Source organism: Lygodium microphyllum, chromosome 10 (genome assembly GCF_053477565.2).
Source record: "Lygodium microphyllum isolate KBCC chromosome 10, Lygodium_microphyllum_v1.1.10, whole genome shotgun sequence".
Classification (NCBI taxonomy): Eukaryota; Viridiplantae; Streptophyta; class Polypodiopsida; order Schizaeales; family Lygodiaceae; genus Lygodium; species Lygodium microphyllum.
The window spans coordinates 17,533,973-17,556,982 of NC_141144.1; the positions used below are offsets into that span (position 1 = coordinate 17,533,973).

At 41.3% G+C, this 23,010-nt stretch overlaps 1 pseudogene; it reads left to right on the forward strand.

Annotated features, from left to right (window-relative positions):
• Window positions 1-2,546: 2,546 nt before the first annotated feature.
• LOC148029750 (putative glycosyltransferase STELLO1 pseudogene) lies at window positions 2,547-5,371 on the forward strand (annotated as a pseudogene).
• Window positions 5,372-23,010: the final 17,639 nt, after the last annotated feature.

Sequence of the window (23,010 nt, forward strand, 5' to 3'; positions counted from 1 at the left end):
CATTCTTCCTAGCAATATTTCTTCAAGTCTTAGTAGAGAGTTGGTCTTGCAATCCATAGCTCCCCTTTGCATTCAATCAAATCTTAGGAAGGCAAAGGCGGAGTCATTATGGATGCAATACTTCAAATATCCTCACAGTTGTTGGAGTTGAGACAATTGCAATAGCAAGGTAGTTTGCCCCAATATATCTAATTACAACATATTCAACCTTTACATCTGATTGTGACGTATTCAACCTCTAAAAAACACATACAATAAGCCTCGAAGCTAGGCTACAACAAAGAGGTAAGTCCTTTCTCACTACATCTTGATATTGATTTACATTGATCATTTCTTGGACAGCAATGGTAGATGTAATTGGTTTTAGTAGAGCATGCATTGAGGTTATGTATGAGAGGTTATGTGTGAGAGGTAGTCACAAATGTATGGGGTTTGAAGCTCTTAAAGGAATAAGAGTCAAGTCCATGCGTGAAGCACAACTGTACTCTCCTAGAATGTGACATGTTGGAGAACTAATAGATTGTTGCATCTTATACATTCTTATTCGGGAGAAAGGAAAAGTTAGGATGCACTTTGTAGGCAACATGGTTTATTGATGTACTGCATGCAATTGTCGATCAATCATTCTTGCAATGCTTTGCATGGCACAGTTTCCATAAAGATTCATCATGGAGGGTAGCAAGATTAAATAGAGCATATGTAAGCCAATGGGCTGGTGGTTGGCCCTTCATATCAAGGTGAGGATTATCCTAGCTATAATGGCTTTTGACTACAATACAATCGATGTAGTCTTCAAAATCACCCTCCATTTCAACTCAAGGTATCCTTCCTAAAGAAACATAAATTCATTGAGTAAACCAAACAAGCTTTGGCTTAGGCTGGTTGAAGGCAAGTTGAACCCGCTCTTATATTAGAAGGCTACATGTTTTTATCAGATTGCACTTTCAAAGGAAGATAGCAGAGATCAAATTGCATTTAGAAGAAAACATATGGTTGGTGTTTTTAGATGTAAAAAGTTTATTTTGTATGCTATTGCTCTTAATCATAAAGATGCTATTCTCATGTGGCTCCTAGTAGAACATATTGAAGATTTTCTTATAGCTCAAGAGACGAATAAGATTGAAGTTTTGAAAATCCAATTAAAGGGAAGATGGTTGATAGAGGGAGATACCCCCATCCTCTCTTTTTTTCAATACTCTTAAGATCAAGTATAGAAAAGAGATGACAATCATGATGGAAGAGGAGAATGGATGCTCTCGTTTTGATGGCCTCCACATGTTTTGTAGGTCTTTGTTGATGTTCTCCACAACTTGCTTAATCATGAGGGAAAGCTGGTTGTTAAGATAAAGAAGAGGGTGGATTTTGAGAGGAATGACAAAGCAATCATCTTGAAGTCAAAATACAACTAGAAGAACTTATACCCACAAAGCTCTTAGAGAAGAAAAAGTAGGCTCTTAGATGTCTAGCAAGCTACCCCTCTAATAAACTGAATGTGTTCATCTAGAAGATATTGGCTAGAAAGCTACTGATGAAACATACACTTGCCGATTTTAGAAGATATTGGCTAGAAAGTTACTGATGAAAGATACACTTGCCGATTTTAGAAAGTTTCAGTACTATGCCTTGTTTGTTTTAGGGAGACACAAAACTATCCTACACTTGTTTTGGTAATGCCCAATGGAAAAGACATTGTAGACTAAACCAAAAAATTGGGTCTCCCAAAGCAGGTCTTAATGCTTCTACTAGCATGTGTCTATCACTTTTTCAAGGACAAAGGTGCCTTGGATGGCAAAACCCTCAAGCTTTGGAATATTGTAAGAGCTACGATTTTGAAGCACACATGGTTTTGTAGAAACATGATTCCTATGTAGAAAGCTAGAGCCCCATAGGTGCAACTTTTGTTTAGATCATGTGTATTTTGAAACCTTAGCCTTATTGAAAACCTTAGGCAGTGCCCCACGCACCCCCCCCCCCCCCCCCCACCCCCAACTATTGCAGGGAATTGTATGCTAGGATAGTAATGCAAATGGCTAAGATTTGTAACATTAAACGAATGTTGTGATTTGACCTTCAAGGCCATAATACACATCTCGTGGAGCCCAATCAATAGCATATTTTCCACCTAAATAATGAGAATCAACAGAAATTTGCATTTATGTGGACAAAGAGCATGCTCTTATGTGAGTGACTAAAACCAAGAGCAATCAAATGAGTGTGCATCTTGCCATAGGTGCTTGTTTCAAACTATATGAGACCTTATGCAAACAATACCTTGCTCCTAGTATTTGAGATATCATTCAAGCTACTCTCCAAGAGCTAGGGTGATGGTTTTCGAGTAAAACCATATCAGATATTTCTCAATGATGCAAATCTCTATTAATATAAATCGTATTGTTTCGAAAAGAAAAGGCACTCAAAAGGAATCACAATTTTCAAATGCAAAGCTCATTGCATTTCCATTCCCTCGCATGAGAGAAAATTTAAGCAAAAATGTCATAAACCTTGAGATCGTGTGCATCTCTGTTGGCGTGTGTGTGTGGGACATCATGCGCCAGCACTGTGACCCCTGCATCTAATCCTCCCTCACAATGCTTGTCCAGTAGGAGCAAAACAAGCCCCGGCATTCAGTCATCACTGGCCACAAGCAGGGTGCAGATCTGCCCCACAGCAAAGATGAGGATGACAAGAATGCAACCGTGGTGAAGATTTACTTCAAAACTGCTTACTGCAGATCTCAGCTGCTTTGAAAGGACCCTGGCCGCCTCGGCCAGAAGCAACCTACCCAAGTTTTTCATCTTGGGTCTCGTGCTTCTCAATGTCCTCATCCTCATCATCATTTGCAATCGCAGTGACTCCTTAGCCCTCCTCAGTGTACACTCAGGCCCAAAGAGTGCCGAGAAGAATCCATACCTTGAACTAAAGTTCAAGAAGGTGCACAAAGTGGTAGATACTAGGAAATTCCATGTTGTCAAGGCATAAAAATGGATCGTGGTAATAGCCTCTGACTCTTTCATAGAGCAAGTTCAAGCTATGGTGAAAATGCAGGGATGGCAAGTTGTTGCCATTGGAGATGTAGACACACCAAGTGATTGGGAAGTGAGAGGAGCCATTTTCTTATCAGTTGAGCAGCAAGCAACTCTTGGTTATAGGATCCTTGCCCACCTTCCATATGTTTCATATGTGAGGAAGATTTTTGGATATTTATTTGCAATCTAGCATGGTGCAAAGGTGATCTATGATGCAGATGAGAATGCATCCGTAATAGGGGGGATCTGAGCAACCACTTTGACTTGGAGCTATCAAATAATAGGAGCAATATTTTATTGCAGTATTTGTCATTTCATAACATAACAATTGTCAACCCTTACATTCACTTTGGCCAGAGATTTGTGTGGCCTAGGGGCTTCCCAATGAAATCTGTAAGCAACATAAATGCAGAGATTTGTTATAGACATGTGCCAAGTGGAAAACAATCTATTCTCAGTAAGGATTAGCCAATGGGTTCCTTGACGTTGATGTTGTTTTTTATAATACTCAAAAATTGGAATCTAAGTTGTTTGATATCAAGTTTGATACACATGCCCCTCCTGTTGCACTTCCACAGGGTATGATGGCTCCCATCAATCATCTCAATACATTGTTCCATTCTCAGGATTTCTAGGCGCTCATGCTTCCTCTATTAGTAAATCCTCGAGTTTCAGACATAATGAGGGGATATTGGGTGCAAAGACTTTTATGGGAGATTGGGGGTTATGTAACACTATATCCACCATTGATTGACTAGCAAGATACCTTGAAGCCACATTTCTTTGCAGATGAGAAGGAATTACATGATAGTGTTGACACGTTGGGCTGACTTTTTGGTCTCGTGGAGATCAAAGAAGGCAAACTTCTTTAAACAAGTTGATGATCTAAGCTATTCTATGGCTCAAGCAAGTTTTTGGATAGCTTAAGATGTGGATTATACTATGGCTTGGCTTTAGGATCTTGTTTTACTGGGATGTACCCAACCAAGAATGTTCACTCTTGAAATTGACAGGGGGAAAGCTATGACAGATCAGTCAGTACGTTGGGAATTCTGCCTCTGGCACTCCCTTCCACACACCTTGGTGTGGTTGAAGCTTCAACAGTAGGCTTTGAAGTTGGAAATTTTCTCAGATGGAGAAAGTTTTACGGGAATGTTGTCTTAATCATGTTCTATGATTGGCCAGTTAATAAAACAACACTTGGATGGAGAGTGCTTTATGGAAGAATTTTCAACAATGTGGTTATACTTTTCGAACAAAGTGATCTAGCTTTTGGAGTTGAAGCAGTTGAAGAATGGCAAGCATAAAAGCGAGTGAAAGAAATACTCTTTTACCTCAATGTGGATATGCATGCTGAAAGTTATTAGGATTAGTTCATATCATTTGTTTGTGAATGTCTAATCCATAAGCAAAATCTTGCCTTGATGTCTTGGGAGGATTTTTAGTTCACAGGTTTATGAATGAAATAACTATTGAGAAATGAAGCTATTGTCCTAGGGGGTGCCTTCTCTTTGGGCTTCTTTAGTCCATCTTGTATTGGCAGAGTTTTTCACAACTAAAGATTTGAAAGTAGTAGGTTCTATTATGTTGTAGTGTTAATGCTTTTGAAACATACTAGGATGCCTTCAAAGACATGCTATACTGACAACAATTGAAACTCAAAATAGGAATGGATGTCTAACGCGAGCTAGTTTTTTGACACTAGCTTCATTATATAAACTTGCTTTGATGATGTTGATATAGGAAAATTAGAGGAGAACAACTTTATTACCACATAGATTTGTTGACCCATAAGCCATGCAAGCATGCTTGGATGATGTTATAGATGAGGAAAAAAACCCATTAGCCATACTTTTGTCATTATGACAGTGTGCCAATACATCTTCAAGTCTTGTGGAAATGATGAGACCTGGAGAAAAAAGTGCTTCAAGCACTACGAATAGGCCCTTCTTTAAACTTTTACCTCTGTTGTGATTGCCACATTTTGTAGAACCAATTATTAGCATTCAACCCTTTGGTCACCAAGGGATTAATATCAATCGAAATACATGATCTATATATCCCAAACATTCCCTCTAGATGTTTTTGTCACAAAACCAATATCAAGTAGCTAGTTGGATGGATGAATCTACTTTTTTATGCACATTGGAGTTTTGTTTGTTAACCATCACTTTTTCTTTTGCAGATGACTTTCTCAGATCTTTGAGCGTTATCCAAAAGCAGAGGGGTTCCTGTTTATTAAAGATCATGTTATTTTGAATTATTGGAACTTACTGCAAGCTAATAAAACTAAATTCTGGAATTTACAGAAGGTCAGTTTGTCAACTTTCTGGCTTGAAAATTAACTCCTTTGTAAATGTAATGTGTCCACTAGTATCATCCAGGACACGTCTTAGCAGTCCATTGGAAAGGATATCTAGAAAACTCCGCCCGGCACTCCCATGGAATGTTACGGGTTTTGCGATCTAGGTCTTCCTGCGTCTGCCACGTAGCGGAAGCATCCTGGCCGTTCCCACTTAGGATCGACCAGAATTAGGGTTTTCCTGATTGGTCATTAGCTAACAGCAACTAGCGTTAGACCCGCGCGAACTACTTTATGCAGAAACGCCAGGTCCGAAGCGGATTCACGCTGCACTTGGTTCAAGGAGAATGGGAAACGAGAGGGATGCAAGGCTCAACCTCTCTGCCATAAGGCATAGTCCCATTCCGTTCCCCTAAAACAGCATAAATCGGGTAAGACGTAACTCTAGGTCGTCACTCTCGTTATTCATTTTGATGATGATGATCATCCCGCTGTTCTTCGAGATATTTGAGAAAAGTTCCCGGCTAACCGGGACCACCCAACCGTAGGACGGACCCATGGCCCATCCTCCGCACTTTCCTCGGTTTGTTTTAGTTATGTAATTATCTAACACATTAATTTGACATATAACAATCAGCTTCTTTAATTAATCCTGTTAAGCACTGGTTCCTTCACGTAATCTTATCACGTGACATAGAAAAACAATATCAAGCAAGTTCTTTTTTAACATTTCATCATTTTATCTTTGAATACAAGGAGTTCCACTCGTAGGCTTGTCCATAATCCGCCCGAAGGCTATCCAGTAATCCATAGGGATCACTATTCCAAGCTTCCACCCGTAAACTAGTATGCGGGCCTCGAGATCCAATCCCGAGTCACGTTAGCCTCTTGTGCAGGACCCGGAAAGTGAGGGATTTATGGCCAGAGCCCCCCCTGGCACCCAAGCGTCCTCCTGCTCCAAGTAGAACTCAACGGAGAGACCTCTCGCGGCGGGTTCGGTCCACGTTCCTGCCGCGGTCAACAACCCCCTTGGTTAGGGTTAGGCAGGCAGTTGGGGGTAACTGAAGCTGCCTCTCCCTTCAGGCCTTCAACCTGAAGCATTAGATATCTTTTCATCCTTTAGTTCCTTGAGTAAACAATGCAAACAGTGCTTTCTAAACTCTTACAAGCACAATCAATTCTAGTGGTCGTTTATTTGGCCAATTGCTAAGGAGTGAATCTTTCTCTCCGAATGCATCCAGCTCTCGATCCAGGATCAATTGCGACTTGGCAAGATCCCCAAGGGTTTGTTTGTTAACCCTATATCCTTGGGTTAGGGCCATACCCTACTAACCCAACTTAACCAATACCTTAAGTTCTATTAACAGTAAATATGTTATTCCAATTTACTAATTAGTCTTTTGCTTCCAAGCAAATATCTAATCCTCGTATCTTGGTTACTTTACCCAAGAAAGGTACTATATCACGACGATTATTTCTCCTCTTACAAGATAAACTTGCGTAAGAATCTGCCAATCTCATTCTGAGGAATTGGCCATTCCCTTTTGATCAAATCACAAGATCATGCGACTCTGCAACCTATTGCGCGAGTGTCGCATCAAAATCATGGGACTATTTTACCCATAGAATGGCGTGTCTAATCACGAAATCATGATTAGATAGGAAACAGGGTTAGGGTATCTTCATAACAATCCGTTCGTGATTGCACTAGGTCGATATTGTCGGTCCTAAAGGTCCAAATCCAAATCGAGTTTCATTCTTTTAGCGAGCGATCCTTAGGGTAAAAACCCTAGATCGTTTGTCGCAGGTGTGTCCTATTGTCCCTACATTCCGTGAATGAGGGCAAGTCTTTAGGGTATAAGGGTTTCAGCTTTGGCAATAAGAGCGATTAGGTCACGTCCTCAATGTGCTAAACCCTAGTTAGCTCTTTGGGATATGTTCCATTGATTTAACGCTTCTTGAACGAGTTACTTGCGGTTTAGGTGTTTTTAAGGTACCCAATTTACTTATCTATTCTTGAAGGTATTTATGATACCCTTCTCGTAACCACCTGATTCATTTCCTACGTTTGAGTATATTTACAAACCCTACTTTTCTTGTTAAAACCGAAGCATATGCTAAGTTACGACGTAACTTCTATTGATGCATTTAAGATTCATGCTACTAAGCGATAGGGTTTTATGTGAACCATGCAACCTTTTTCTAACTTCTTTTCTAAATGAGATTTTCGTATGCTGAATAAGCATTGTACAACCTTTCGTAACTATTTACGTAGTTGATTGAGATTTAAGCCAATTGACTAGATTTTAATCTACTTTACGCAGTTTTAAGAACATTTCCATGCCTTGTAAATTCCTACGGATTATTAGCGACCATCTTTTAATGAATCATTTCGAAGGAAAGATGCCTAATAATGCGACATATGATTTATTCTTTCCCATGCATAATCGAAAGTGTACATAAGTAATTTCAATTTTATAAAGATGGGCATTAGTTAATCTGAGTTCGTTACTTTGCAATGCATAATAACCACTTGCCAGGAATGCATAAAGATCTTATGCTCTTCTTTTTCATTCGTTTAATACAAATGACCAATTCCTCGATCGAAGTTATTTCTTTTAATTTAGTCAAGGTATTTCAATAAAAAAAAAGTGCATCCTAATTCCATAAATGATCCATACACAATTGAAATATTATGACGTTAATCAAAATTAGGAAGAAAAACCTGGACTTGTGGTGAAATATCCACATAAATGTTAGGAGATGATCCTCCTGCGGTTGCGCCTTGTGCCCTCTTAGGAGCCATCGTGACTTTGACCTTCTCGCATTGGTCGCGGACTTATGATCTTGGCCCGTCTCCTTCGAACGCGAAACTCCCTTTGTGACCACTTGCACAGTTTCTCGGAATCGGCTTTAGAAGGCTGTATAGGCTTCCTCCATGAAATGGTTTTAAAAGGCTTATGTGGGAAGGGTTTTTTTTTTAAATAGAAGAAAAGAACCCGGCCTATGATGGAATTTAAAAGGGAAGGCAAGGAAAAAAAAAGTGCTTAAAACCTTGGGGGTAATAAAACCCGCTTGATAAGGCCTATGAAAAGCCCAAGGAAGGTAGTTTTAGATGGGCTTTGTGAAATGCTAAAAGGGGGAAACAAGGATTTAATTACTGGGATAAGTCAAACTTTAAGGGGACTTGGGTAGGAATTGCAAGAAGAAGGGGCTAAGGTGGAAATTTCGAAGAGAAAGGGGACTTGGGTGGAAATCTCACAGAAAGAGGGTTAGGTGGAAAATTCAAGGGAATGGATGTAAAAATCCCGGGGTTGGGTTATAAAAACCCTCTTTTAGATGACTTTAAGGAGAGATTTTTGTGGGGGGGGAACCCACAGGAAGGGGTTTAAATCTCGGAGAGGGGGGTTTTAAAACCCAACTTGAAGGGCTTTAAGGAAGCCCACAAGAAGGGGGGCTTCCTAAAGGCTTTGGAAGCTTCCCAAGAAGCTTCTAAAGCTTCTGGTCTTGTCGTGGAGATCCCACGTGGAGAAAGAGGAGGTGATTGATTACGACGGCTTGTAGGCGCATTGGCATGCAGAGCTGGCGGCGTATCCCAGTACTGAAACGGCCTGATCGATGGCGTCCACCACTCTTCCTTCTCTTCAAGCCTTCTCCCTCCCACTCGACTGGCAATCTTATGCCCTCCTCGGTCTTCTTCAGCCTCACAGTGCACACAGAGAGGCGATGCTACTTCCTAATTCTTGTGTGGCGGCACTGCAGCACTGTGGCTCTCCCCCTTCACTCCCCCCCACAAGGCTTTTATAGGTGAGGGGAGGGGACCTTCCCGGCGCCACGCGGCCATAGTGCATGGCATATCCCCCTTGCACGAGCTCCAGCGAGGAGCCTAATCATCCACGCCACTCTCCCTCTCCTCCAGCATGACCATCGGTTGGGGAGAGGGGATAATTTTGAAACAAAAATTACCATAATTCCAACAATTATCCTTTTGGCCTCCTACCAAGAGGAGGTTCTTATGAAGAACGTGGGTTAGGAATCGGAAATATTACATTCTCTCCCCCTTGGAGGAATCGAGATGTCCTCATCTCAAGATAAACTGGGGATATTGATGGTTGAGAGTGCTTTCATCTACCCAAGTGGCATCCTCTTCGAGATAATCTCTCCTCTGGACGAGGCATTCTCTCAAGGTTCTGGATCTCAGTTGTCTCTCCCTAACATCTAAGATCCTGTCATGCCGTAGTTCAAGGAATCCTTGACTAGGCATTACAACTTGTTGGTCATCAAGTACATGGTTAGGATTAGGTATATACTTCTTCAATAGAGTGATATGGAATACATTATGAACCCTTAGGTTCTCAAGGAGTTGCAGTCTATACGCATTAGGTCCTAAGCACTTAAGGATCTTGTATGGTCCACAATACCTTGGACTTAGCTTCTTGCAATCTCCTAAGGATAGAGAACTCTTCTTTGGGCATACGTGAATGAAGACCATGTCTCCTTCCTCAAATATTCTATCTTGACACTTCAAATCCGCGTATGCCTTCTGTCTATCCTTTGCAGCTTTGATGTCCTGTCTTATTAACTTTACTTGGTCATCCATCTCCTCCAATATCTACCTTGAAGCTTCAATCCTCAAGGTTGGATCTGAGAAGTTTAGGGGACTTCGACAGACATGACCATACAATGCTTGAAAAGGGGTGATTTGAATGCTTTGTTGGTAAAAAGCATTGTAGGCAAATTCAACCAAAGGCAAGTATTGAATCCACCTTTTTGGCTCACGACAGCAGTGTGCCCTTAGCCAAACTACTTTACACAGAAACACCAGGTCCGAAGCGGATTCACGTAGCACTTGGTTCAAGGAGAATGGGAAACGAGAGGGATGCAAGGCTCAACCTCTCTGCCATAAGGCATAGTCCCATTCCGTTCCCCTAAAACAGCGTAAATTGGGTAAGACGTAACTCTAGGTCATCGCTCTCGTTATTCATTTTGATGATGATGATCATCCCACTGTTCTTCGAGATATTTGAGAAAAGTTCCCGGCTAACCGGGACCACCCAACCGTAATCCTCCGCACTTTCCTCGGTTTGTTTTAGTTATGTAATTATCTAACACATTAATTTGACATATAACAATCAGCTTCTTTAATTAATCCTGTTAAGCACTGGTTCCTTCACGTAATCTTATCACGTGACATAGAAAAACAATATCAAGCAAGTTCTTTTTTAACATTTCATCATTTTATCTTTGAATACAAGGAGTTCCACCCGTAGGCTTGTCCATAATCCGCCCGAAGGCTATCCAGTAATCCATAGGGATCACTATTCCAAGCTTCCACCCGTAAACTAGTATGCGGGCCTCGAGATCCAATCCCGAGTCACGTTAGCCTCTTGTGCAGGACCCGGAAAGCGAGGGATTTACGGCCAGAGCCCCCCTGGCACCCAAGCGTCCTCCTGCTCCAAGTAGAACTCAACGGAGAGACCTCTCGCGGTGGGTTCGGTCCATGTTCCCGACGCAGTCAACAACCCCCTTGGTTAGGGTCAGGCAGGCAGTCGGGGGTAACTGAAGCTGCCTCTCCCTTCAGGCCTTCAACCTGAAGCATTAGATATCTTTTCATCCTTTAGTTCCTTGAGCAAACAATGCAAACAGTGTTTTCTAAACTGTTACAAGCACAATCAATTCCAATGGTCGTTTATTTGGCCAATTGCTAAGGAGTGAATCTTTCTCTCCGAATGCATCCAGCACTCGATCCAGGATCAATTGCGACTTGGCAAGATCCCCAAGGGTTTGCTTGTTAACCCTATATCCTTGGGTTAGGGCCATACCCTACTAACCCAACTTAACCAATACCTTAAGTTCTATTAACAGTAAATATGTTATTCCAATTTACTAATTGGTCTTTTGCTTCCAAGCAAATATCTAATCCTCGTATCTTGGTTACTTTACCCAAGAAAGGTACTATATCACGACAATTATTTCTCCTCTTGCAAGGTAAACTTGCGTAAGAATCTGCCAATCTCATTCTGAGGAATTGGCCATTCCCTTTTGATCAAATCACAAGATCATGCGACTCTGCAACCTATTGCGCGAGTGTTGCATCAAAATCATGGGACTATTTTACCCATCGAATGGCATGTCTAATCACGAAATCATGATTAGATAGGAAACAGGGTTAGGGTATCTTCATAACAATCCGTTCGTGATTGCACTAGGTCGATATTGTCGGTCCTAAAGGTCCAAATCCAAATCGAGTTTCATTCTTTTAGCGAGCGATCCTTAGGGTAAAAACCCTAGATCGTTTCTCGCAAGTGTGTCCTATTGTCCCTACATTCCGTGAATGAGGGCAAGTCTTTAGGGTATAAGAGTTTCAGCTTTGGCAATAAGAGCGATTAGGTCACGTCCTCAATGTGCTAAACCCTGCTCATATCTTTTGAACCATAATTCGGATTACTAAGATTTAAAAAGAAAAAATGTAGCCCCGCTTGTGATGTACAACTTTGCTGAAGACACTGGGATCAAATTCTGAATTTTTCAGCCCCTAAAATTTTATGCGCAACCTGCAACTGCTCATTATAACATGCTGTCCCAACCAGATATTTACCTTCTCGAGTTTGTATCTCTTGCATACGAAAATGGGTATTAACCCAACCTTCCCAAGGTATCAAAGCCCATTTTGGATGCATTGGTCACTAATAATCATCTCCTAATTGAAATAGTTTTACACATCTTTAGTTTAGCTGTGTCTGTCCACTGTAGTTTCTAACAGCCATATCGCCTTTTTGGGTCAAACATCCACTAGATAGTCGACCAATAAGGCATAAATACATGCAAGACATCCCCTTTGGCTTTAAATAACTTTTATATCATAAGAAATATGCCAATAACAAAGATCCATGTCATTAACCTGCTTAATCTGTTTAGGTCATCTTTCTTTGCATCTCGAACGATGGTATCCTTTGTAGCCTGCATCAATGTCTCTCTTGTATTTTCTATTATCTGTTTACCCTTAACATTATCCACATTCTCTTTCTCAGTATCATTCATTCCTTCAAACTTTATAGCATCATTCATTCCTTCAAACTTTGTAGCATCAAACTTTGTATTTTCTATTATTTGTTTACCCTTAACATTATCCACATTCTCTTTCTCAGTATCATTCATTCCTTCAAACTTTTAGCATCTGCATCTTTAGTCTTCATATCTGCATCATCAAACTTTGTAGCATCCACATCCACAAACTCTGTGTCATATTTGAGCTCTTTTTTCATCTTGAATATCTATGTCATCTGTAAGCTCTTCCATAGTTTCCTCTGCATCATCAAGTTTTTTCCTGCATGTCATGTGCTCCATTTGCTAATATTACATCTGTAACTACCATTAATGCACTTGTATTGTTAAGCAAAAGTCAGAATCTCTATATCTTTGATATTCTCCTGTAATGCCTTTAGTGATGTTGGTACTTTTCCTCTATTGAATGAGCATTCATTGAGCTCTGTTTTTGAGGCCCTACATGTTCTTGACTTGGGCTTCTCTTTTCTCTCAATTCATGGTCTTCCTAGTCTTGGAACTCATATTGTCTACATTGAGCTAGTTGTCTTTGTTGCAGATTCTTCTATAGGAGCCACTTTTGTGATAGGTTGGCAGGAGAGGGGGCTACAGGACCTCATGTTAGTCTCAAATGTCTCTATGCCACATGCAATACTTTACATCCATTAGATTCAATTTGATCCTGTCCAGAAAACTGTCCTACCGGACCACCCTATAGAAAACTGCTCATATATTTTGAACCATAACTCAAATCACAAAGCTTTAAAAAGAAAAAATGTAGCCCTGCTTGTGATCTACAACTTATTTGAAGACACTTGGACCAAATTCTGAAGATTTAAGCCCCTAAAATTTTCTGTGCAACTTGCAACTGTTCATTATAGTATGTAGTCCTAGCTAGACATTGACCTTTGCGACTCTGTATCTCGTGCATAAAAACTTAGATGTTAACCAAACTTTTTAGGACCCTTCCCAAGGTATAAAATCACAAATTGGATGTGCCAGTCACCATTAATCCTCTCCCAGTCAAAATAGTTTTAGACATCTTTAGTTCAGCCCTGCCTGTCCATTGTAGTCTCCCACTTGGTCAAACATCCATTGGATAGTTGACCAAGAAGACACACATACATGCAAGACATCCCCTTTGGATTTAAATAACTTGTATATCACATGGAATATGCCAAGATCAAAGATCTACATCATTAACCTATGGTCGATCACATTAGACATACAAATATGGATTGAAGTCTGCTTCCATACACCCCCTCTCCCAAAGGGGGTTGGTTCATTAGATGCTATACATCCTTAATCTAGGCATGTTAGGTTTTAAAGAACTTGCTAGTTGGGAAAAGAGGGTGTGGGAGGGTGGCTTGTCTTAGTTATAGCCTACTGACTGATTGGCCTCATCAAATTGCAGTCCCTTTTTGTATTGTAATCCACAATACATCTAGCACTTCTCTCATTTTGGCAATGGCCACCTCTTACATAGTCAATACATCTCTCGATCTCATCGATCTCTCCTTTCTTTTCTCAAATCCCCTGAAAGCAAGAATGTACAAATCAAAGAGGGTGTAGCGAGCTCACCTTCTTACCTTCTCCTTAACCTCATGAAGCAGGCTCACAAGTGGCTCCATGATTCATGTTGTGGTTCTTAATCTACTTCCATTGCTTCATAGCCTTTGATCTAATCTGCAAGTGCTCAATCTGTGAGAGGAGACATGAAGAAGAGAAGTAACTCAATGTCTCCTCCAACCTACCTCTCACCCAAGAAGAAGGGGATAAAGAGAAAAGTGCAAAGCAAGGAATACCTTCAGAATTGAATATATTTCCCTTTGTAGTGGAGTGAAAGTTGAATTTAGAGATGAAAAGAAAGTAGAAGAAATGTCCTCCACAGATTGAAGCCCCTTTGATTTTGTTTTGTTGAGTACATACAAACTGGGTGGAGCTAACTCCCTAATGAATGCCATGATCACGAGGCAAGCACTAGAATGAGTCCAGAGGTACGTGAGAAGAGAGAAGGCAAAAATTAAAGCTGAGAATTAGCTAGCAGTAGAAGCCTCCTTTGACACCCTAGCAGCACTCTTTACAGAAGTCCCCATGGCGACTCAAGGTCCCCTTTCTAGTTAGATCCGTCCTAGAAATATTGATGAGGCTAATGAATGTAGTCCCATTGCCAATGTTTAAGGGAGAGTACAATGAAGATCCTGATCTTCATGTAGCTGAGTTTATGGTAGCATGTGTAGCTAACAATGCAAAAACCCTCAAGCATTGGTTAGTAATATTTTCCATCACTTTCAAAGGGTATCAGAGACTAGCAACAGGAACTTTTGGCACATGGGATGAGCCTTCCTTACTAAATGTAGGCATAAAGGTTTTGAAGGAGCAGATGCGAGAGGAGTTTATGAACTTAAGTCAGTTTGGTGAATAGGTGGAAGCATATGTCTCTAGAATGGAATCCATACTTAAAAGATGGACCAACCATCACTTGGATGAAGGAATCCAGAAGCGAGTTTTCCTTAGTAGAGACCTACAACCAGAAGTTTGTAAGTTCGTGGAATTGAGTTGACTAGTCAACCTACAAGCTGTAGTGGAAGGTGCAAGACTATATGATGAAGTTGAAGCAAGGCTATCAACGACCTCAGGAAGAGGATTTCTACCTCCTCCCATGCCAAGAATGGTATACCTATCAAATGTAATCCTAGGGATAGTTCCCTACCCCTACCCTTAGATGCAAACAATACCACAATATAATGCATTGCATCCACAGTGGCCACAGATGGAAGTACCTCAAATGATAGTTCAACCACAACAATATGTCAAGAATCGCATGATGGGGGGATGTGCTTGAGCTGCTGCGCCAAACACACACTGTATACACAAGAGGAAGCTCACTCAAGAACACAAGAAGAGAGATGGAGACCAAAACGTTTTCTTGCTGGTTTCTTCTTCTTCTTCCACACACTATACAATGTACACAAAGTATAAATAAGATACAACATAAAGGAAAGCGGCCTTCTAAGTCAAATAGTGAATAACCGACTACACTAATCGATTGGCGCTATATCTTTTCCAACTATAAGTAGGTGTAACAAAATAAATATAATAAGTGATAAGTTAGTGGTCATGTGAGTATCATAATGACCATCAACGTGCGAAGTATAGACATGTGGACTCCTCTAGCCAGGCGGTCCATCATTAATGTCCACATGTGTTGAGCTTGCCATCTCAACACAATAGTGGCCTTATATAGTTTCCCTAATGGTGACTCAACAACAATAGTGAATCCCTACCAATTGGAACCAATAACCCCCATTCTCAATAGGAGATTTGAATCAGAACGAGAAAAAAGGACCCTCCGGATCAACCCAACTAGTCTATGTTGTGATTACAGAAGCTTTCCAAAACCCTACTATAAGTACTCTAGGAGGAGAAAATTTGAAGGGCTACTTGTCCAATTCAGTTGCAAGCATCAAGAAGGAGTTGATGGATGTGATTATAGAACAACTACTACAAACAATAAAGATGAGTACCGCCAACATATACACTCCTGCAAGAGATGGAAGAGATGTGCTACAATCTAATACATTGTGCAGAAAGTGCCATCAAGTGGGACATTTAGTCACTAAATGTACCCGAAAAGCAACCATCACTAGAGCCTTCTATTTGTACTGTTTAAGAAAGAACCATACAAAAGATATCTGCTCTCTGAAGGAGATGCATGAAAGAAGGAAGAAAGACAAAGAAGCATGATTCAACTTTTTGGAATCCAAGACGACCACTCAGGATATCGAACCAAAGCCTAAAGAGTTCAGTCCTAATTTCGATCCAAGGAGGTTTCCCTCTCCAGAGTTATAGAAGGACGATAGTGTGGCGGTGGCCAGAGATCAAAAGTGGAGTGTTACAGATGTGGAGAAAAGGGATATATCTCACCAAAATATCCAAACCTTAGAAGGTCTATGGATTACAAACCCTTATGCAGTCAAAATGCAAAGGAGAGGGCTACATTGCAAAGATGGCCCTAGTCTGCTGGCTCTTGTGAAAGCTACCCCCTTGATACTCACAAAAGAAGACCTAAGAACTTGCCTCCAATTCGGTGGACTTGGAGGTTTTTGCAATAACACGTGCCAAGAAAGGAGAATCCACAATTTAAAAAGAGAACATTCGCTCTACCAAAATGGTGAAGTTCAACATTCCCAAGGAGAAACAGAATAGTGCAGAGTAGAACAATGTAGTACAGCACATTGTAGAGCCACAAAGAGCCACAAAGACAGTTGCAGAGACAAGACCAGAGGTTCACAAGATAGAGGATATCAAAATACCTCCCATAGTAGAAGATGTAAAATATTACACGGCACAGCGAAGAGAATCTGAGAAAGAGATAGAGAGTACACAACAGATAAGAGGAGAATCAGTAAATTCTTTAACTTCAAACAACTGATACAAAGATGGCTTTGTCCACCCGTGCGCTTCCACTGTGTGAAGCTTAGATGGTGATCTAGACAGAAGATAGGTGAAGAGCTTAAGGCTAGCTGGAACAACAGCTCTGACTGGGTGAAAGATGAGTGATAGATAGCTATAAAGGGGTATAGCTTTTTATAGCTTGTGAAGGGGGTCATGATGGATGACCTTCCATATGCACTTGTGTCTGTTGACCTTCCATGTGCCCATGTGTCTGTTGACCTTCCATATGCAAATGTGTCTGTTGACCTTTCATATGCACATGTGTCTGTTGACCTTCCATGTGCCCATCCACTAGTTGGCTAGGGAATATTCTAGGGAATATTCCCTTTACCATTGGCTAGGGCCCCTGATAACTCTCTTACCCCGCAACTCGATGCAATGTGCCTCGATTTGCTATCAGCTTAACTACTTTGTCTAACCCAAAGATTAGACCCACAACAGTCACCTTTTTTCCATCCGGTCACATAGACCTCATCTGACATACAAGTCAGGACTCAACCAATGTCCGGGCTCACATATGGCTTCTCCTCATAATGGGGGCCTTACAACTTTGAGCACCATGGATCATTGGTAGCACTAATGAGGGTGGGGCATTGATCATATCTAACACCCCCCCTCAATGTCCACCCATAGGTGAACTATCTCCTCAGCCTAATGCCGAGTCTCTGAAGATGAACTTGAAGCAAATCCTTCGTAAGTGCTTTGGTGAAGATATCTGCTCCATTCTCCTTTGTTGGATAGTAGACCAATTCCACTATCCCATCCTCCATCAAATCACGCACATAGTGATACTGGATCTCTATATGTTTGGTGCGTGCATGAAACACTGGATTTTTAGCAATGGCGATGCAACTCTGATTGTCACATCTTAGCACAGTTGGTTCTTCATCATGCACTCCCATATTCCATAGAATCCTTCTCAACCATACGGCCTCACATGCAGCAAAACAAGCTGCCTTGTACTCTGCTTCGGTAGAAGACAATGCCACTGTTGGTTGCTTCTTACTAATCCAAGAGAAAATTCCTAAACCCAAAGAGAAACAATAACCAGAAACTGACTTCCTGGAATCAATGTCTCCTGCCCAATCTGAGTCACAGTTCCCCACAAGAGAAGTTCCGAAACTGTATGTGATACCATAGTCAAGAGTTTTCTTCAAGTATCTGAGCACCCGCATCCCAGCCTTCCAATGACTCTCATGAGGTTTGTTTGAGAACCTGCTCAAAACACCAATAGCAAAACTGATATCTGGTCTGGTGTTACACAAGTAGATCAGACTGCCGACCAACCTCCTATACCTCCCAATGTCTGCTAGTGCTAATGTATCCTTGACGGATAACTTTGCATTCACCTCCATAGGTGTAGCTATCTCCTTGCACTCGGTCATGCCAAATGCCTTCAAGATCTCCCATGCATACTTCTTCTGAGAGATGAAGATCTTTCCTAGCTCTTGCCAGACTTCAATCCCCAAACAATAGTGCAGCAAGCCCAAGTCTGTCATTTCAAACTCAGAACTCAAAGCCTTTCGAGTTTGGTTGATCATATCCTCATAGTCACCTGTAATAAGAAGGTCGTCCACATATAGGACAATCACTACAGACTTTTTACCATCCATGTAAACATACAAGTTAGCATCTGAGGTACATCTTTTGAAGTTTAGGTTTAAAAAGAAAAAAGAACCTATCTATCCGCTGGTACCATGCTATGGGGGCTTGTTTCAGCCCATACAATGCCTTCTTCAGTTTACACACTTTGTTCATCAGAATGGAGGGCCTCAAACCTTGGTGGCTGAGCCATGTACACCTCCTCCTTGAGGTCACCATTTAAGAACGCTGACTTAACATCCATTTGGTACACTGGCCACTTCTTGTGGGCAGCCACTGCAAGTACCGTGCGAATAGTGGTCATTCTGGCAGTTGGGGCAAATGACTCTTGAAAATCAAACCCTTCAACTTGTGAAAATCCTTGGGCAACCAGTCTAGCTTTGTACTTTTCTAAGGTACCATCAGCCTTGTACTTTACCTTCCAGATCCACTTGGTGCCAATAACCTTCCGCTTTGCTGGTCGCTCCACTAGCTCCCAAGTGTCATTATTCATTATGCTGTCATACTCCACCTGCATAGCAGCCTTCCATGATGGATCTGCAAGTGCTTCTTCTAAATTAGTTGGCTCCTTTACTTCTCTCATAATCTCAACCATCAAGGCCATGTTGACTATGTGAGCAGAAGCCCTCCGTTGCTCCTCTATTCTCTGAGACCTCCTTGATCCGTCTGCCTTCTCCTCAACAGATGCAGGCATAGGATTATTGTGGTCATAGAGCTGCTTCACCCAGCGTGGCAATGGCTTTTCTGGTGGGGTGATGTTAGGTTGGTGAACTTTTTCCTCATCATCTGAAGATGATGCTTCCTCCTCCTTAAGGATAGGGATAGCTCTCGGGACAGGTTCATAGTGGACTACTTCTTCGCTTGATGATAAAGTGGAAGGACTTGCCTTCTCCTCCTCCACTGTATGCGGCTCCTCCTTGAAAACCACATCACGGCTCGCGATGATCTTCTTTGCCTCTTGGTCATATAATTTGTAAGCTTTCTGCTCATCACTATAACCCAAGAAGATACATTTTCTGCTTTTTGGTTGTAACTTGTTTCTCTTCTCATCTGGAACATGTGCATAACATTCACATCCAAAAATTTTGAAATGTGAGACAGATGGTTTCTTACCAGTGTAAGCCTCATGAGGTGTTTTTCCCTTGAGAGCCTTTGTATAGCTCCGATTTAGAATGTAGATTGCAATATTAATAGCTTCATCCCAAAAATGGTTAGGCAATCCCTTGCCCTTTAGCATGCATCTTGCCATCTCCACAATGGTGCGATTCCTGCGTTCCACAACACCGTTCTGCTGAGGTGTGTGAGGCATCGTCAATTGATGCTTGATCCCTTTGCTCTTGCAAAAGCCTTCAAACTCCTTTGAGTTGAACTCACCACCACCATCTGTTCTAAATTTCTTCACACTTTTCCCTATTTCATTCTCAATAAGTATTGGCTATTCTTTAAACTTACCAAAAGCTTGAGCCTTATCACGAAGGAAGTACACCCACATCTTCCTACTGTAGTCGTCGACAATCAACATAAAATAAGAAGATCCCCCCAAGGCCTGTGTAGGCATCTTACCACACAAGTCAGCATGCACCAACTCTAGAGGAGCCTGTGCTCTATACTTGCTTTCTTGTGGAAATGCCTTTCTGTGTTGCTTGCCCATCATACAAGCTTCACATGGTTCCTTCAATTCAGTTATTGTAGGTAGGTGAGCAACCATACCTTGCTTTTGCATCTCCTTCAATATTGCAAATCCGATGTGTCCAAACCTTTCATGCCAAAGCTTACTTGTGCCCACTCCAGCGGTGGCTGTAAGAGCACTTAGCTCATACATGTTGTTCCTTCTTTCTCCTTTGCCAACAATTGTGCCAGCACTATCAATAATTTCTGCACCTGTCTTCTTGAACCTCACTTCATGACCAAGATCAGTTATGGCAGTAACTTATAAGAGATTTCTCCTGATTTCGGGAACATACAACACATTTGAAAGCTTTTTGACTTCACCATTTGCAGCAACAAAAGAAATAGTACCTGTGCCCGCAGCAGGGCATTTAGCATCATTTCCAACCGTCACATTGATGGATTCTTGTAGAGGCTACATAGAACTGTATAGACCTTTCTTGTTGGTCATGTGACAGGAGGCCCCACTATCCAACACCCATGAGTCAGTGGTAGATTCTTCTTGCGCCGAGGAGCACACTTCCTCAATGGTCGCCATGAATAATTCCAACTCTGCTTCAGCCGTATTGGCTGTCTCTTTCCCTTTACTTTTAAGGGTACCATTCTTTTCATCTGCCTTCTTGACACAACAATCTGCAATTGCATGTCCTTTCTTCTTGCAGTAGAAGCACTCTCCTTGAAACTTCTTCTTGCCACCCTTCTTCTTTTTGTCACCATCATTTTTGGTGGAGGAAACACCTTTGCCTTTTGCATTGGCAGAGAATGCAGCATCTCCATTGTTGCTTCCTTCTCGGGCTTTCAGCCTCAACTCCTCCTCCATTAATAATGCACAAAACTCCTCAAAAGTCAAAGCTTGAGGTCTCACCTGAGTATTAAGGGCAGTTACTAGTCCATCAAACTTTTGTGGACAAATCCGAAGACACCTCCGAGCTAGCTCTTTGCTAGTCTTTTGTATCCCAGCGACAGCCATCTGGTCGCGCAGATTCTTAATCCGAGTGATGAATGCTTCAACCGTCTCTCCTTCAGCAAACTCCTCCGTTGCTAGTTGATTCTCCAAGTTTTGAATGCTTGTTTGGTTTCATGTTTCATACTGACTCCTTAGTACATTCCAAGCCTCTGACGCTTTGGTTGTATGCTGAATCAAAGTCAAAACACTGTCAGAACAGCTTGTAACTAAGGCACACAATGCATCTGCATTCCTTCGTTTCCAAGCTCGCAGAAGATCTGCATTCAGAGGAATCACCACACTAGGATTTGATGCGTCGGGGGTAGGCTGTGGTTTTTGTCAGTCCCCAGCATAGTCTCCAGAAGCTCATAAGAATCAAGGATAGTTGTAATTTTGAACTTCCACAAGGTGTAGTTTGTACCATCTAACTTGCCTTCGCTCAAGGTTTTTCCATGATGTCTACCCTTGGCTTTCATGTCAGCCTGCTTCTTATGACCATCTTTGGCTATATGCCCATATCTACCGCAATAATGACAATTCTCATCTCTGTTTGACTGCCATGAACCAGATCCACCACCTCTACCATGGGGTGATCTCCCCCTGCCTATAAAGGTGCCCTAGATCCACGATGGCCCTGTGTATTTGTGCCATGCTAGGCATTCTGCTGATGTTGTCCATAAGCATTTTGAGTGTCTCCTCAACCTCAAAAAGAGCCACAGCCTTTGGCGCCTCTGCCACACTGGCTAGAGTAAAGAACAATGTCTCTGCTTTGAGATGTACTAGAACTTCTATTCAGCTCAAGCTTAACTTCCTCATGCAGCAACAAAGCAATCAACTCATCCCAATCAAGGGATTCAGCTCTCACAGAAACAGATGTATCAAATGCTTTATACTCTTTGCCAAGTCCATTCAATGTCACTGTAATCATATCATCCTCAAACACTGAAGATCCAATGGTGGCAAGCTGATCCGCTATGTTCTTGATCTTTGTAGTATAGGCCCAAATGCTTCTGCCATTCCTAGACATGTTATTGAATTGTTGCTTTAGTTTAATCTTTCTTGCATGTATTACATTCCATAATTCTTCATGATTATGTCCCATATGTCCTTTAGGGAACTGCATCCAGTAATCTGTATAACCATAGCATTTGATATACATAAGGAAAACCAATGTAACACATTGCATGCTCTCTCAGTCCATAGCTTATGAGCCCTTTTATGATCATTTGTCAGATTCCTTTCATGCATTTCAGGTTTAGCCTCATCACCTGCACATAAGTCCCAATAACCTTTGCCAACCAAAAAATTCTTCATATGGAACTTCCATAAAGCAAAATTTTTGTTGTCTAGCTTTTCTCCCACAATTTGAGTGATATTGTCAGTGCCTTGAGCATTTGCCATAGTTTCATCTTAGGTATTCAGTGATGTATACAACCTGTAAGTATCTGACCCCTTTTCCTACAATTCGGGACCAATTTCCTACTATTCAGAATAGTTTCTTGCAATTCAGGACATTTTTTCTGACAACCTGCCTGCTATAAATTTTATTCCAACAATGAAAAAACATAGTCAACTGAGCACAAACCAAGCTCAAATTAGTTCAAAACATTCTATGGTAGTGGCAAAACATCCCAGCAAATAAACTATGTCCATACAAGTACCAATGCTTGTACTGTATGCAAGTAGCAGTACCAAATATAGTCAGCCCATTTCTATAACTAGCAGTATTTTCTCTGTTAAAACAAGAGTATTTAGACCTTAAAAAAATCCCAAAACATCTCATTCAGTTGCCACTCTATGTAGGAGTTGATACATGTTCCATCGGTCAGAACATATTGCATGTTTGTCAAGTGATCTAATCCGAGAAAATCACAAAAAAATTTTGTCTAACACTTTGTTGATTTTTTGTACATTTGGAGATTTGAAATAAAGAAGAGGGTGGGAACAACCTCTTGGGAAATCCA